General features: G+C 51.9%; 1 protein-coding gene across 1 annotated transcript in view; it reads right to left on the reverse strand.

The window, feature by feature from the left end:
• LOC116279757 (ankyrin repeat domain-containing protein 26-like) overlaps window positions 1-13,918 on the reverse strand; it is a 159,069-nt gene that overhangs the window by 107,435 nt on the left and 37,716 nt on the right. The window contains exons 5-7 of the mRNA XM_072962176.1: window positions 3,782-3,872; window positions 2,042-2,285; window positions 115-927 (exon numbers count right to left, since the gene is read on the reverse strand). The gene's annotated coding sequence lies outside the window, so the exon portion shown is untranslated. The remainder of the gene's footprint in view (window positions 1-114; window positions 928-2,041; window positions 2,286-3,781; window positions 3,873-13,918) is intronic.

Consider the following 13,918-nt stretch of genomic DNA (forward strand, 5'->3'; position numbering starts at 1 on the left):
TCCGAGGGAGCGCTTAGGGACGGGTGGCCAGGGCAGGCCTGAAGAGGAGACCCTCTCCCCTGTGCCCTCTGCCCAGAATGCTGCTCTCTGGGCCTCTCCCCAGTGGTCACTCACCCGGAGCGCATCCCCGCCCCATCCTGGGTCAGGCTGGTGAGGCAGTTCTCAGGACCACCAGCCACGTCACAGAAGTTATGGTTGCCCATGATCAGGTGTTCCATGGAGAAGCTGTCGCTGGAGTGGGAGGGCCCTGCCCTGGGGTCCAGTGTCATCTGCTGTCTCTTGATCTGCAGGAACTGCTTGCTGGCTTGCAGGAAGGCCGGAGCCCCGAGGAATTGCAGAGCCTCAGCACCTCATCACAGTTCTCCAGACCCAGGTAGCTGGGTGTGGACTCCAGGAAAGATTCTAACTGGTAGATGCAGACACAGGCGGGGCTGCTGCAGGCGGGCACCTTGGCCACCTTCATGCAGAGCTTGTAGCAGTGCAGGTTTGGCTTGCACAGGGTCCAGGAGCAGCACGAGGCGTCGGCAGAGAACTCAGTGGCCGCCAAAGAGTACCCAAAGAACTTGTCCTGCACCAGCATGGGGCATGGCCCACCCCAGGACGCACATCCGTCTCTGAGGCCACATTTGGATGGCGCCCAAGCAGCAGCAGCAGCAGCAGATGGAAAACCCATAGGGCGCCTGGGGCAGCAGCCTGGCCCCTCATCCTAGCTGGAGGGACTGCCAAGGTTCCACAGGCTGAGCAGGGAGGCGTGGGCCAGGCCTTGACATACCAAGGTCTGGTGGCGAGTAGGGCCAGGCTGGGCTTGGGCCAGGTTGCAAAGCTCTGAGCGGAGACAGGAAGAAGAGAGGGCTTCAGGCGACCAAGGGGCAGCAGTGGCTCCTAACATCTGGGCCCTGGACGCCAGCCTGGGGCTGCCAGCAGTGGCTGGAAGAGAAAGCAGAAGAGAGGACTATCAGCCCCATGGGGAGGCTGGGACTCGAGCATGCTGGGGGTAGTGACAACCCCGAGCTTGGGGCCCTCACACAGGACCCGGGCCTGCTCTCAAACACCTGCTCTATGTACCTGTCTGTCACCTGCCAGTATGTTCACCTGCAGGGGCTGGAGGGGCAGGAAGCCAGGGGCCCAGGCACAACCTCTCCTACATAGGCCTGGGTGGGAGTAGTGGGCAGCCCCAGACAGGGCCACAGGCCACATACGCCTCGGCTGTGCCCATCTGGACAGACTGGCATGGCCCCTCTGCTCTGGGCCTGCCTGCAAGCCCCGTGGTGACCATGGGGGTCATTCCTATTCTGGGCCTCTGTGGCCTCTCTGACCTCACCCCTCCCCAACCCCATCTTTCAGGGAAGGATCTGTAAACCCAGCCAGAGGGGATGCAGGACAGGGAAGCAGAGGAGAAAGGTCATTCCAGCCATCCCACAGCCTCCCTGTAGCCCCACCCTCTGAACCTCAGCCCATGTGGGTGCGGAGACCCCTCCCATCTCTACCTCCTCACAGCAGGAGTGACTGGTTCTTTGGGGGATGAGGGTGGGGTCAGACCTCAGTCTCTGGCTGTGACTTTGACATCCAACTGCCTCCTCTCTGCCTCCACCCACCCTTCTGCCAGTCACAGGGCCCCTCAAGTGCTCCCTTCAGCTGCTCACCTGAGCTCCTGCCAGGAAGCTTCCCTCCCTTCTACCTGCTCCCACATTCATTTGCACACACATTCACTTTCATTTGGAAACAGGAGACGGAGAAAAGAGGATCCAGGCAACGCCTGTGCTAAGGCTCCTGAGCTGCCATTTAGCCTGTAAGTCCCAGCACAACAGGACTAACATCAGCACCTACAAGTAACAGCTTGTTTTCTCCTTTAATATTTCTATGCTATTCCTTTTTCTACATTTATCAAGTTGACTTGAATAGCTGTGAACCTTGATTAATAACAACGATGGGCACGTGCTGCTTCTGATTTTACTGGAATAAATGGAGATGAAATTTATCACAGCAATGGAGCCCACGCACCACAGAATATTTGGGTTTAATCTCAGCTGCTAGCACTTACCAAGTACAAACGCAGGCAGTCTCCCTTTGCTCATTTATACAACAGTGGATGATTAAGGAAAGCCGACTCTTGCCTCCTCTACACCACTGGTCTTACCGGAATGCTTTCTTCCAGGCGGCAGCACCCCAGGCTTGGCAGCATCTCTACAACCTGGCTGGTGCTGAATGGACACAGCAGCTCAGAGAATGGCTCTGTGACACGGGGAGACATTTGCAGCAACTGTTGATTTACATGGAGATCTTCTCTGAAAACAAAAAAGGCAAGACAGCAGCATTATGTAACCACATCTATAATTAAGGCTACAGGTAAAAAGTATGTTACTTTGAAACCAAGACCACTTTTTGGCCAGGTAACAGTGCAAATTACATCACAGACCTTCTAAATCATGGTATTTCTCACTTTAAATGGAAAAACAATATTCAGTAACAATATTCAGTGGTGGTGCTTGTAACTCATACTCACACTACACAGTTAATTTTCTATAAAATGAATCTAATGGTATAGTTCCCTTGCCTAAAAACCTTTAGTCATTCTCCAGTATACAGAAGACTCAGTATATTATTTCTTAGCTTTACATGTTAAGTTGTTCACTGTAAGCCCCGAAATCCTATCTTCCAGTCTCTATACTTCTAACTCTTCCCCCTGACACACCATTTATAGCTTAACCTTCTGCTATCATCCCCACCACGTCACCCTCTGAATATGCGTGCTGCTTTGTCCCTTTAACTCTCTACACACCCAGGACCCTTAATCTACAACTCCCTCTTAATTCTCTGCCTAGAAAACTGACACCAATTATTTAAGCCCAGTTCACACGTACCTGGGAACTCCTGTCTGACTCTCTCACACAGTCTACCCCTCTCCTCTTGTTCCTGCAACACTTTTGCCCATATGTCTCATGTAGAGCTTTTAACACTATACTATGTTTACACAAGTGCTTCTCTGCTTCATATGAAAAAATTAAAGAAAACATTGTACACTTACCTGTGCCCCCAGAGCCTTCCATACTGCGGTGCATGGGGGGCCACAGTCGTGCGAAATGAAGTATGTGAATGAACTCTATCTCTGTTTCTTATGCCAGCTGCCTCCCACTCACGCTCTGGTTTCCATCCTGTGTACGTGTCTCCTACAACTATTATTGCTACATGGGGACCCTGGGTTGTGCTACATGTCCCTGTCACTGTCCTGTTCCCTATCTCTGTCACTCGTAGCCATAATGGTAGTGAGCAAAGCACCCGCCCAGCAGTGTCGTGGTGGTGACGAGGGGAACGCTAGCTCCATGACACAGTACTTCCAACTGGGCATCTCACTACTCAACATTAATACAGCTATATTCTAGGGAAGATTTGCCAAGAAAAATTCTACTCATCATTAACCTTTCTGAGGATGACAGAAGTCTGAACAAATAACATGAAACCCAAAGAGAATACTGTTGCAGCTACTACAGCAAAAGAGGGGGGTGGCCCTCTGTGGTGATGATGTCCAGGGTGAGTGCAGGTTACAGCTCCAGAAATGTGTCTGTGATGCTAGTGTTTCTTATGCACAAAGACAAACACCCTCATGTCCAGACTCAGAGATCCACAACTGCTCCCAAATACACACAAACACACAATGTGTAGAAACTGCTATTAAAAGGAACTATCAACTGAAGAAATAATCACAATCAAAAGTTCTTAAGTGCAGGTTCAATAACTGTCTCTCCATTAGATGTTTCTTCCCAATATATTCTGCAAAATTTACCTAAAGTTTTTTTCCTGACTGTTTCAATCTGTTCAGAAAAGTGAGTGGAAACCAGCTCTGCAGCTTTACCAGGCTTCAGGGACACAAGTTCCTGGAATGAAAGACAAAGCTAAAATGATCTTTAATGCTAAATTTAAATACAATTTCCACAGATGTGAACCATGAGCACCTACTTCAAAATTTTCATGAGCTTCTACACTGCATTTCAGGAAACCTCAATACAGGGCCTCAATTTTAATTAATCGCATACTGCAAATAAGCAAAATTTTAAAAGTACCATTCAAAACATCAGATTTTGATATAAAACCTATTTCAGAATTCTTAGAAAAATGAAAGCACTAAACATTCAGGATTTAGGCGATGACACCTACAGGATGAAAAGGAAAACACACCTCCCCGAACTCCCCTCAGTGAATTTCACCCTTGACATCAAAGTAGTAACTTCAAAAGAAATGAAAACAAGAATAGAGTTGTGATTTTTCTGACTAAGAATTCTGAAATTTTACTTCTGATGCCTGGTGGACTTTGAAATCAGAAGTGTCTTAAGAAACTAACAGGGTCGTAACTCGAAGAGGTTGACCACTCTTCGTAAGGCCTATTTCTGTCAAATCGAAGACTTTCAATGTGCCCTCCCCTTGAACTTCCCTACATACCACTGGCTCTCCTTTTCTTCTTGAGACTCTCTGCATACTTGGTTTCTGTGACCCTATTCCACCTTTCCAATTGCATGTTCTATTGTTGAAATGCAAAGACTGTCTACAGGACAACATATTATATTGTCAAATAAAAATAAGTTATTGTGGCTGGAAAATTTACGATATAAATAGTAATTTGTCATAGTATTTGCAGATCAATAATAATTACCTGACAGAAATAACTGAAGTTTACACCACTTTTATGCAATACACCTCAAAACAGAGAAGGCAATATCACAAATGAAAAGGAAATGTTACTACTGATCTTCAGACATTGAAAAGAACCTATTATGAATAAATTTGTGCTGAGAATTTGAAAAGTTAAACAAAATGGGTAAATTCCTAGAAAAATATAATTTATTCAACTGATATAAGACATGGAAAACCTGCATTGATGTTTAACCGCTAAAGAAAATGAATAGTCAAAAATCTTCCCATATGGAACACTCTAGGCCCAAACAGCTTCACTGGTAAGTCCTAGCAATCATAAGGAGGGAGTATTTCCAACATTAAATCTCTTATTAAAAATTGAAAAGAAGAAACTTCTTCAGCTCACTGTATAAGGCTAACAAAATTTTGATACTAAATCCAACAGAAGATAAGAAAGAAAAGGAAAATTACAGATCGATCTTAATCATGAACACTGATACAAACATCCTAAATAAAAACAAAATTCAACATGCATAAAAAAGATAATACATTAGGATCAAGTTATAGTTATCCACAGAGTTCAAGGCTGGTTTAATATCAATAAAATTTACAATAATATAATAAGGAAGAAAAGGTAGTAAAATTTACTGTTGAGAAAAACCATTAGCATACAAAAAATAGACTTCCATAAAAAAATTGTATAGTAAATACTGCACATATTAGAAATAAAAGCTTTTTAATATTAACAATAGCACTATTGTGCTAAATAATATAAAATTGTGACAGTAAATCTAACAATCTAGAGGTGAAAATCTCTACAGAGAAATTTATAAAACTTTATTGAAAGAAAACTGAATAAAGGGTTATGCCAAGTGGTCATTAAATAGAAGACTCACAATGTAAAGATGTCAATTTAAATTGAAATTGAATGACAGATTCAATGCAATCCCTATCAGAAATGTAAGGTTAAAATAGTTTTTGGGGGAAACTTGACAAGTTGATTCCAAAATGTGTTTGGAAGTATCAAAGGTCAAGAATAGCCAATATTCTCCTAAAGCTATCAAGACTTATAATAAAGCAACAATATTTAGGACAGTGTGGTACTGATGTAGAGATGAAGCTCAATCAAACAGAAGAGGGCCCAGAAAAACAGACCAAGCATGTAGACTCTTGCTACACTCATGGTAAGGCCGCACTGCTAAGCATGGGGAAAGGCAACCTTTCAACACAACTGCTGCTAGGAGAACCAGGCATCCATTTTTAAAAAATTAGATGGATCTCCACCTCAAACTACATACAATACTGCTTTCAGATGGATCTAAGATTTAAAGATAAGAAGAAAAAAAAAAAAGAAAACTTCTACATAATAAAGGAGAACTTCTCCTTTGATATGGAAACAAAAAATTATTTTGACTACATCAGAAAAAGAAAAATGCTTTTATTAAAAAGAACCATAGAAAAAAGCCACAGAGAAGGTATTTGCAATAGGTATCACTGACAAAAAGACTTAACATCCAGGTACATAAAGAACTCCTACAGATCAATGAGGACAAGACATTCCGCCAGAAAAATGGGCAGAAGACTTGAACAAGCACATCACAGAAAGGAAATTTAAATGGCCAACAAATATAACCAGCCTACCAATCTCATCAGTAATTAAGGATATGTAAATTTAAAACGTAATGAAATATTATATCATTACGCATACACTAGATTGATAAGATGTTTAAATCAAGCAAGAATATAGAGCTAATGGCAGAGGCTGCCCTACAAAGCTGGTGGATTTGCCCCAGGCTCCTTTCTCCCCCATACCAGGCTTGTGGGCAGCCTTTGCTGCACCCAGTGGCGGGACACACATTTCCTAGTTTGCTTACTGGAGGCTGGTAAGATGTGGTCAGCTGGTAGCGGTCAGGTGGCCCCCACCCACCTCCCAGGAGCAGGCAGACTGGGACACATGGTCCCGCGACCTGAGGCAGCAGAGGCCACCCCCAAGCCAGGCCACAAGGGAGACTGGAGCAAAGAGGCCAGCTCCTCCAAAGCAGGCACCCTCCCTCAGCTAACCCCTCCTCCCTGACTGCACCATGCCCACCTCCTGTGAGCTTGCTGACGTGGGGACATGCCTACAGCGAACCTGAGGCAGCAGAGGCCACCCCCAGGCCAGGCCACAGGGGAGATGGGAGCAAATGACTAGTTCGAAAGGGGCAGCCCCCCTCCTCCCACCGCTGCTGCCACTCTCCCAGTCCCCTGACTGCACTAAGCCCATGGTCTTATTAAAGTGGGTACAGAGGGAACATATTTCAACATAGTAAAAGCTATTTATAGCAAACCTACGGCCAGCTTAATACTCTACACCGAGAAGCTGAAAGCCTTTCTGCTCAAATCTCGAACAAGGATGCCCACTCTCACCAGCTCTATTCAATACAGTATAAAAAGTCCTAGCATAGCAATTAGACAACAAAAAGAAAGAAAAGAGGTAATAAACTTCTCATATGTGGATGACATGGTACCATACACAAAAACCCTAAAGACTCCGCAGAAAAACTGTAAGAGCTAATGAAAGAATTCAGCAAGGTAGCAGGATACAACATCAACATACAGAAATGAGTGGCATTTCTTTACACGAAAGTAATAATCCCTTTTAAAACTGCATCCAAAAAAATAAAATACTTAGGAAGAAATCTGACCAAGGAAGTCAAAGACGTATGTGGAGACCTACAAAACACTAAGGAAATTAAAGAGAACTTAAAGAAATGGAAAGATATTCCATGTTCTTGCACTGGAAGAATTAATATTGTTCAAATGGCCACACAGCCCAAACGAATCTACAGATTTAATGTGATCCCCATCAAATTACCCAGGACATTTTTCAAGGAATTACAACAAATTATCTTCAAATTTATATGGAATCACAAAAGACCCAGAATTATCAAATCATTACAGAAGAAAAAGAATCAAGCTGGAAGAATAACCTTCCCAGACTTCAGACAATAAGACAGAACTGAAGTCAAAACAGCCTGGTATTGATACAAAAAGACACATGGATCAACGGAACAGAACAGAGAGCCCAGAAGTAAACCCACAAACTTTTGGTCAATTAATCTTTGACAAAGGAGGCAAGAATATACAATAGAGTAAAGACAGTCTCTTCAGCAAATGGTGTAGGGAAAACTGGACAGCTGCATGTAAATCAATGAAATTAGAATATTCCCTCATACTATACATAAAAATAAATTCAAAATGGCTAAGACTTAAACATGTAGACAACACACTATAAATCTTAAAAGAAAACATAGGCAAAGCATTACCTGATATACATCTCAGCAATGTTCTCCTAGGACAGTCTACCCAAGCAACAGAAATAAAAGCAAAAATAAACACATGGGACCTAAGTGAACTTACAAGCTTTTCCACAGCAAAGGAAACCATAAACAAAACAAAATGACAACCTACAGAATGGGAGAAAATATCTGTAAATAATTCAACTGACAAAGGCTTAATTTCCAGGATACATAAACACTTCATAAAACTTAATAACAAAACAAACAACCAACCCAGTCCAAAAATGGGCAGATCTAAACAAACATTTCTCCAATGAAGACTACAAATGGTAAATGAAAACAATGCTCCCTATCGCTAATTATTAGAGAAATGCAAATCAAAACTACAATGAGGTATCAGCTCATACAAGTCAGAATGGCCATCACTCAAAAGTTCATGAAGATAAATGCTAGAGAGGGTGTGAAGAACAGGGAACCCTCTTACACTGCTGGTCAGAATGTAGTTTGGTATAATCATTATGGAAATTCCTCAAAACACTAAAAATAGACTTACTCTATGATCCAGCAATCCCACTTCTGGGCATAAATCAAGAGGTAACTCCAATGTGAAAAAAATACCTGCCTCCCAGTATTCATGGCACAACTATGTACAATAGCCAACACATGGAAGCAACCTAAATGAAGCAACAGGTGACTGGAAAAAGAAGTTGTGCTATATTTATACAATGGAATACTACTCTGCCATAAGAAACGATAAAATAATGCCACTTGCAGCAACATGAATGGACCTAGACATCATCATTCTAAGTGAAGTGAGCCAGAAAGAGAAAGAAAAATACCATACATCACTCATGTGCAATCTGAAAAACACACTATGAACTGCTCTACAAAACAGAAACAGACTTGCAGACTTAGTAAACAATCTTATGGTTACCAGGGAAGGAATAAATTTGGGAGTTTGAGATTAACAAATACTAGCCACTATATATAAAAATCGATTTAAGACAAAGTTTTTTCTGTATAACTCAGAAATCTACATTCCATATCTGAAAATAACCTACAATGGAAAAGCAGCTACAGCCAACACCTGAGGAAACAAAAGAAAGGAGAGTTAGTTATCCTGGACTAGAGCTGCCACGACTGCACTGCGCCCTCTTCCCAGGAGAACGCTAACATGAAGACATGCTCCCTGAAAACCTATACGCCTGGGCCTCAACCACGCAACCCTCCCTGTGAGCCTCCCGAGAAGCGTAGCCCAGGCCTCACCCGACAGCTACACGACCTACACGCCCACACCAGCGCCCCTTTACCTGACCTGAGGCGGCAGTGGAGGCGATGGCAAGCGGCGGCCCAGTCCCCGGGCCGCCTTCTTCCCCGGGAGCTACTCCAAGAAGCACCCAGCTCCCGCAAGGCTCCCACACGCTCCGAGTGGGCTCCTGCGTCTGCGCACTTGTGAGACGCGCGTGCGCGCCCCTCCTCCTCTGGCCGGAAGCGCGGACCCTCGGGCTGGGGCTCCTGCCCTATAGGAGCCTGTGGATTTGCCCCAGAGTCCCCCGCAGCCTATCCAGGCCTCCAACTCGACTGCCCAAGGTTCACGGGACTCGCGTTACCGGTCAGCCGGCTCCAGGAAGGCGGGGGCTGTGCTTGGGGCGCCGAAGGCGGCGAACGCGGGAGGACAGAGGACGCTCCCTGCTAGCGCGGGGATCTGCCCCCATTTCCCGCTCTCGCTGCCGCCGCCACACCCCCGGCACACTAACGCACCAAGCCCGCCTCCCAGAAACAGACGGACCTATACCCCCAGCAACAATCTCCCCAAAACCAAGCCACCACGGCTGGAGCCCTCACCCGGGGTGCCCCCAGCTCGGCCCCCACCCCTTACCAAAGTCCCTCGCCGTGCCCACACACTGGAGCGTGAGGTGCCTGGCATAGAGCAGCTGCTGGTGAGCGGGCGGCACCCCAGCATGCCGGCCTTCCCTGCCCTGCTCACCGCTGCTCCGGGCCACCGGGGTCATCAGACCTGTCCTGAAGATCCCTGTGAAGACCCGGCACCTCCCCCTCCTGTCCAGCTGGCCAAGAACTGGACCTTCCCCAATGCAAGGGCAGCCAGCGGCTCCTCTGACCCCTTCCTATGCCCACCCCGACAATTGGAGGGGTTGCCCAGGACCCCCCATGGTTCTGCCGGTGGACCGAAAGCAGAGCCTGGAGCCCAGCCGTCCAGCTGCTGCGCCCCAGGGCCCAGCATTTGGGGGTAGCCGCACCCCCAGCACGTCGGACATGGGCGAAGAAGGGAGAGTGGCCAGCGGGGGCCCCGCGGGGCTGGAGACCTCAGAGTCTCTCAGCGACTCGCCCTACGATTCGCTGTCCTCCTGCGGGAGTCAGGGCCGAGGGGCTGCGCGGGGACATGGGCCCTGTCTGGAGTTGACAACCACAGACTGGACCGGCTCTCCTCGCACCCGCCCCTTTGGGGCCCTGGAGGCTTCTCCCAGAAGGGACCAAGGAGGCACATGGACAGGAAGGTGAAAGGGGGTCCCCGGCACACCCCACCGCCCCCCGCTGCTGTGGAGGAGATGACCGCGCTCAGCTCAGGGAGAGACCCCACCCTTGGTCCCTTCTCTCACCCAGAGTAAGGCTCTCCCACGGAGAGACTGGGGGTTCAAGGCTGCTGTGTCCCGGCCCCCAGCTCCCACTTCAGGCTGAGCCATCTTGTGGTGCTGGGCTTCCCGTCCACCGGCCGTGCCATCTCCGCCCGCTCTGGCGGCTCCCTGCCCCGGAGGCCCTGCAGGGCCAGCCCGGAAGCCCCACGCTGGTGGAGTTTAGGGGCAAAGCGTCAAGTTGCCTTCTTTCTCTCTCTGCCCTGGTCCTCCCTGCTGTCTGGATGGTGCTGCCCTCCCCCGCCCCAGTTCTTTGGGGCCCATTTGTCCGTCGTCTTATTTTTTAGTTTTTATTAAAGCGCCTGGCCCAGCCCCCACCCCTCATCCGCGCACTGCGGTCCTGCGAACGTGGGGCAGCAGAGTCTGCCCTCAACACAGGGCACGGAGGAGATGGGAGCAAATCGACAGGCTCCCAGGAGCACAACCCTCTCCCTCTGCTGCCGCCGCCGCTAATGCCGCCGTCGCCGAACCCTGACAGCACCGCGTCCGCCTCCCAGGAGAAGGCAGACCGGGAGACTTGCACCACGCGAACATGGGGAAGGCCGCCCCAAACGGCGGGGGAATACAGGACAAATTCAGGGGCTGCACGGGGCAGCCCGTCACGCCGCGACCACGCGACCACAGCGCACCCGCCCCCCGGGAGCAGGCCATGACCTGAGGGCCGGTCGGAGGTGTTCCGGGGCCGTCCAGCGTCCTCCCAACGCGCGGGGGAGCCCTGCTTTCCCAAACACGAACACAAAGGGCACCGAAGACGCGGGGTGCAGGGACTACTAACTTGGAAGGGGGGGTGCACCGCGAACCATGGCAGCGGCCCGCACCCGCCTCAGGTTCTTAATGGGCCCCGCCGCCTGGGCCTCACCCACGCAAGCCCCCGTGAGCCTCCCCAAACTGCGTAGCCCAGGACTCAACCGCCGGCTACACGACCTGCACGCCCCCAACCATCGCCCCTTTACCTGCCCTGCGAAGGCAAGCGGTGGTACAAGTCCCTAGGCCGCCTTTTTTCTCGGGAGCTACTCCAAGCAACACACAGCTCCCGCAAGGCTCCCACAAGCTCTGGGTGGGCTCCTGCGTCTGCGCAACTGTGACACGCGCGTGCGCGCCCCTCCTCCTCTGGCCGGAAGCGCGGACCCTCGGGCTGGGGCTCCTGCCCTAGAGGAGCCTGCGGATTTGCCCCAGAGTCCCCCGCAGCCTCTCCAGGCCTCCAACTCGACTGCCCAAGGTTCACGGGACTCGCGTTACCGGTCAGCCGGCTCCAGGAAGGCGGGGGCTGTGCTTGGGGCGCCGAAGGCGGCGAATGCGGGGAAGGCGGAGAAGGCGGGAGGACAGAGGACGCTCCCTGCTAGCGCGGGGATTTGCCCCCATTTCACACTCTCGCTGCCGCCACACCCACGCACACTAACGCACCAAGCACGAATCCCGGAAGCCGAACGACCTGTAAACAGCGTCCTGCGAACGTGGGGCAGCAGAGTCCGCCCTCAACACAGGGCGCGGAGGAGATGGGAGCAAATCGACAGGCTCCCAGGAGCACAACCCTCTCTCTCCGCTGCCGCCGCTAATGCCGCCGTCGCCACAGCCTGACAGCCAGCAACGCGGTCCGCCTCCCAGCAGAAAGCAGACAGGGAGACTTGTACCTCCCCAACATGGGGAAGGCCGCCCCAAGCGGCAGGGGAATACAGGACAAATTCAGGGGCTGCAAGGGGCAGCCCGTCGCGCCGCGGTCCCGCGACCACAGCGCACCCGCCCCCCGGGAGCAGGCCATGACCTGAGGGCCGGTCGGAGGTGTTCCGGGGCCGTCCAGCGTCCTCCCACCGCCCGGGGGAGCCCTGCTTTCGCAAACACGAAAACAAACGACAGCGAAGACGCGGGGTGCAGGGACTACTAACTTGGGGGGGGGGGCACCGCGAACCACGGCATCGGCCCGCACCCACCTCAGGGCCATAATGGGCACGGCGGCATGGGCCTCACTCACGTAAACCTCCCTGTGAGCCTCCCCAGAAGCGTAGCCCAGGCCTCACCCGACGGCTACACGACCTACACGCCCACACCAGCGCCCCTTTACCTGACCTGAGGCGGCAGTGGAGGCGAAGGCAAGCGGCGGCCCAGTCCCCGGGCCGCCTTCTTCCTCGGGAGCTACTCCAAGAAGCACCCAGCTCCCGCAAGGCTCCCACACGCTCCGAGTGGGCTCCTGCGTCTGCGCACTTGTGAGACGCGCGTGCGCGCCCCTCCTCCTCCGCTGGATGCGCGGACCCTCGGGCTGGTCTCTTGCCCCATAGGATCTGCGGATTTGCTCCACAGTCCCCCGCAGCCTATCCAGGCCTCCACCTCTGCTGACAAATGTTCCGGGGACTCGCGTTACAGGTTAGCCGGCTGCAGCAAGCGGGTGCTGTGCTGGGGGGAGGGCTTCGGAGAAGGAGGAGGTGGTGCCCGGCCCTGCCCCCGCCCAGATCCCCGGCAGCCGCACAGTGGCCGCCCGAGTCCCCACAGGACCCGCCTCCTGGGCTCCGCAGAGCCGCACACAGGGCGCGCAGCGCTCACCAAGGGCAGCTCCACCTTCCTCATGCTGCGGTCGGCCACAGCAGCGGGCGGGGTGCAGCCCCTTCGTGAGCACCGCAGCCCGGTCTGACCCTGTCGAGGCCCCCGCGGCCCCCGGGAGCGGACAGTCGAGCACAAGGGGGCTTCGCGTAGTTTCGGGCAGGGGCCCCGTTTGCACCGGGTCGCCCGCAAGATTGCCGGGGGAGGCAGGTGAGGGAACTCACCCGTTCCGGTCTGGCGCTCCCTTTTCTCCACACCCTCAAGTCTCCCGCTCCACGCTAGCAGCTCCACGCTAGCAGCGCAGCAAGTGCCGCCGCCGCCGCCGCCGCCGCCGCCGCCGCCGCCGCCGCCGCCGCCGCCGCCGCCGCCGCCGCCGCCGCCGCCGCCGCCGCCTTGGCTAGGCGCGATCACGTGACGCGGCCCGCGGGGAGCCTGGGGGCGGGCAGGCACAAGCGTGAGGACGAAGTGGGGCTAGGACAGAGACTACGGGCCTAGCGGCGCGGAGAGGACGTTTAAGGGGAGGACCCGGCGAGTGCGCCGCCGGCGATTAGAACTTGCTGCGGGGTGGGGAAAGGGTGGCCTGAGTGAGGGGCGGGGGCACTCGCGCCTCCCAGCGCCCCTCTCTCTCTTCCTTCTCCTGCCGCTGCCCCCGCTCCCTCCTGCTCGCACCTTTACTCAGGCCGCTGCGACGGATTGACTGAGAGGTTCTGGCGTCCGTGTTTCCATGACGTATGGGGTGAGGGGGGAGGGAAGGGGGCGGCGTGGCGGGGGGGGGGGGGCGGGGGTTGGCTGGGGCGCGCAGGGCGCGCCCCAAGTATTTCTCATGTAGCA

The sequence above is a fragment of the Vicugna pacos genome, chromosome 6 (genome assembly GCF_048564905.1).
Source record: "Vicugna pacos chromosome 6, VicPac4, whole genome shotgun sequence".
Classification (NCBI taxonomy): domain Eukaryota; kingdom Metazoa; phylum Chordata; class Mammalia; order Artiodactyla; family Camelidae; genus Vicugna; species Vicugna pacos.